This window comes from Periplaneta americana, chromosome 16, assembly GCF_040183065.1.
Source record: "Periplaneta americana isolate PAMFEO1 chromosome 16, P.americana_PAMFEO1_priV1, whole genome shotgun sequence".
Classification (NCBI taxonomy): domain Eukaryota; kingdom Metazoa; phylum Arthropoda; class Insecta; order Blattodea; family Blattidae; genus Periplaneta; species Periplaneta americana.
The window spans coordinates 108,657,659-108,661,726 of record NC_091132.1 but is presented as its reverse complement, the minus strand read 5'-3'; the positions used below and the strand labels follow the sequence as shown (position 1 = coordinate 108,661,726).

The 4,068-nt window shown below is 34.0% G+C and overlaps 1 long non-coding RNA gene across 1 annotated transcript; it reads right to left on the bottom strand.

Moving 5' to 3' along the window:
* Positions 1-268: 268 nt before the first annotated feature.
* LOC138691039 (uncharacterized) lies at positions 269-4,068 on the bottom strand. Its single transcript, XR_011329732.1, has 3 exons — positions 3,564-4,068; positions 1,297-1,417; positions 269-606 (listed from the first exon to the last, which is right to left on the bottom strand). It is a non-coding gene; the product is annotated as an uncharacterized lncRNA (long non-coding RNA).

The following is a 4,068-nucleotide window of genomic DNA, read 5'->3' as shown; positions in this document are numbered from 1 at the left end:
AATAGTGCAACACGGACATTAAGCCATTTAGTTGCTGCAGACATTTATTGCTTGTCAACACTGCTTTTAAAGATATTTCATCCCACATAAGGCAACCTACTTTGTCAGTGTGAGTCATCTTACTACAGGCATTCCTTAGTATGTCGAATAATTTGTCACTAAAACCAACATAATGATATACTTTCGCAAAACTCTAAGCAATGTAGCCTTAGAAGGGAAATTTAATAACTTCCTAATCATTCTATAGGCACGTGGGCTCTGTAAATAAATATTAAGAGCCTTTGCTTTCAATTCCGGTGACCACCGAACTCTCTGTACATACCTTGCATTTGAGGAGAGACAATTTTTTACCAATTCATATAATGGCCCGGGAACCTTCTTCCTTAAAGTTGCAAGGGCAATGTCAATCTTCAGATCTCTCTGTGTGGTCTTGAGGACTCTTCCTCTCAGATGATGCAGTTGTACTCGAAGACTGCAAATTTTCCTCCTCTTCAGTGTTACTATCGGTTTGGCCGTGGTTTGCATTCTTGGGGGCTCCCCCGCCTCTTCTCACTGCCTCTCCTCTCTTGGGGGGTCACCAGCCTCTCTGGCGGGGGTCCTCTGTTTCTTCCCGTACAAAATAAAACAACCGAAAGGTTACAATTATGAACTGACAGCAAGAGTAAGTAGTCCTGTACCACCAAGGATAGAGGTTACAATTGAAGCGTTGGGCCGAATAATGGTTTATGTTACAATTTTTGCCATTATACTTTATCTTAGAATGTTATCAAGTTATTTCGTTTCAGGAACAGATTTTCGGAAATTCTTTCAAGATGTGCTCACAGCTTGCTTTTGATGTCAGAAAGGAACTGTTTAAAATGTGTTACTCTCTTATAGTCAACATTTAAAAACTGTGTTTGTCATTGTGTTCATTATTATTCTGTTCATAATATTACAAACTTCTCCGATGTGTAATATGACTTTCAGTAACATACAATCTATACTTTGCTTAGTGTACAAAACATATTGATGGAATAACGGTGTATGTTGCCCGTCCAATAGTAAATTATTTATGAGTGGAATGACGATGTAACATTTTCGTTCCTCCTGCCCAGTTAGCAGATTGCAATACAGACCATTATTCGCCCCAAAGCTTTAATTATGGGATCTACTTAGCCTGATACTTTACTATTTGTGTGAATGGCTTTTCTTTATGTATTCATTCACAATTTGCAATTACGACAGAATTTATAGGTATAGATATGAAGCACTGAAATTGCATAATATAAAAGGCTTGCAGTTACTTAAGTAAGTTACCTTGACCATTGGAGATAGCTTCAACTTTGCAAGGTATGGCTCCCGAAAGCTGTTGTGCAGTTTGTTGGGCTCTTTAACCATCATATCTTATATGCCCAATGCTTCTAGGCATGCCTTGCATCTGAAAAAAATTGAAATAAAGTGTAAAATAAATATAAATTATGAGCACAGGAAAACCATTTCATGGCACTTAATAAAATCACTTTGAGAACCAAGAAAAATTAAAATAAACTCCTCCAGTCAGCTTCACGTTAAAATACTAATTATCTCATCATTTCTATTGTAGGCCTAATTTTGGTCCAGGAAAAAATTCGTATTTAAAGACAACATTTGTAAAAATACAATGTAGGCGAAACAAAAAATAAAATAAAATATAGGTGTATAAAATATGTCATAAAATGGTTAACGTATAAGCTACATCATCATAGCTCACTGCAGCTGTTCCCTTTCAATTTATAGGCTATTAGAGTGATTTTATAAAGTGCCACGAAGTCACGTTCCTGTGCTTACGGTAATTTATACACATATATAGTATAGCCTATATAACATTTACTTATATCATAAATAGACTTTTATTATTATTAGTATTATTATTATTATTATTATTATTATTATTATTATTATTATTATTATTATTATTATTGCAATTTATTATTATACATATTACTATTATTTTTATAATAAATGTTATAAATATGTAAAGGTCTCAAGTAATAATACCACGCGGGGAATATTCAAGGAAAGGGTCTATTACTCTATTTTTTTCTATTGGAATATTGAAACTCCGGTACCAAGCTGCACACGACACGACGTGGTTTGCTGCAATTTTATTGGTTATATTCAGTGTTTGAAATAACTTTTTTTCTCCCGTGTGTGGTGCGCAAAACAGCAAAGTTTCTCCTGCACTGTATAAAAAGTTTCGAAAATAAAAACAAAAAATGCATCTTCTATATATATATATATATATATATATATATATATATATATATATTTTCTATCAATAGAAATAATAATAAAAGTCTGTTAATATGTAACTAGATGTTACAAATTCTGTATATGTGTGTATGAATTAATATATGCTAACCTAACCTATATAATTTAAAATTATGCACGTGGCTAGCAAAATTTACAAGTATATCAAATTAGGGTAATTTCATAGAAGACGGGCACTTGGTTGAGTGTAGTAAGCATTACCAACTTTTTTTACTTCAGAGTTAAATGTTAGTGATCTTTTAGTGTCTTTTATATGTTAGTTCTAGGTTTTTATACTAGGTGTCGCCGTGATTTTCTTTTAATTTTATTGGTTATAGTTGTCATTTGTTCTAGAATTTTCATTAATTTTGAATATATAATGACGATGTCAGTTGTTCTTGGTTGTTTGACGTGAGTGGTGTTATGTGGTGTCTGATGGCTGCTACTGAAAGTTTGTCATTTTATGATTTTCTTTCGATTTCATTGCTTATAGTCGTCACTTGTTCTAGAATATTCATTAATTTTGAATGGATAATAACGTCAGTTGTTCTTGGTTGTTTGACTGAGTGGTGGTTATATTGTGTCTGATGGCTAAAACTATTTAAAGTTTGTCATTTTATGATATTGTGAAAGATGTGTGAACTTAGAACAAAGTATTAAATTTTGTGTCGATTTTGATTTAGTTCTTTCGCTGGTGAATAAGAATTGTGTTGAATGTTGAGGAGAAATCTGTTTTTATGTGGTTTGAAGGAATTATTTACTGAATTTTCTGTATAAGTTAAGGTGTAATAAGTGTTTGAAGAGAATTTCATTTAGTGTAAACACGTGATTTATTTATGCGAAGTTGACTGTACGACAAAGTGTTGGTTCAGTGCTTTATTGCTTGAAGTGAAGTGGTTGTCGTTGAAGACGTCAATGAGAATTGAATTTTATTTGATAAAGTGATAAATTAGGATTTGTTTTGTGTTTTAGTGATTTTTGGGGGTAAAGTGCGGACGGAAACTGCCAGAAAAGTAGTGCCAACTATGAGGTTCGAATGCCACCAAACGCCAAAAAAATCAAAGGTGAAAAACTAATTTCTCTTTTTTTTTTAAGGCTATTTCCTCTTCAAAAATATAGATATATATTTGATTTACCATCACTTTTTGTGATGTTTGGTGACATTTGAACTTCATAGTTGGCATAACGTTTTTGGTAGTTTTCGTCAGCCATGTTGGATTTTGCCCGTCTTCTAGGAAATTACCCAAATTAGTTATAAGTGATAACATTGCTATATATTGTAAATGAAAACTCACCTCTCACTATCCCAGGTATTTTGAAGAAACATTTCGAGTGGTGACTACTCTTCTTACTTCCGCAGTATGGTTCTTCGCATTTAATTCGTCCGGCCATCCTTCCCTCGCCTAGGCAAGAAAATTCAATATGTCTTCTTCTTCAGTTCTTGAAATACGGCAAGAAATTGTTCCAGGACTAACAACTTAAACCAAGAGCACGCAAGTTCATTCTCCATTTCCAGGAGTCTAAAATCAGTGACGGAATGTTGGTAAGAGGCGATGTTAGCGCTCATCGTGGCAGTGTCATAGAATTAACAGCGATTAACAGGGAATAGATACGATTGACCCCCTCTCTTCTATTTCTACTCCTCTTACTGTACGCTCACTTGAGAAGAATCATCTGAGCGCTAGGTTACCGCGTATAAAACAGCGAAAGAACGCACTCAAAGAGTTTGTAATATATAACTAGAGACACCAACGGCGCTAGTGTAGCGTACAAAATTGAACCGCTGTTCGGCCGCCATTA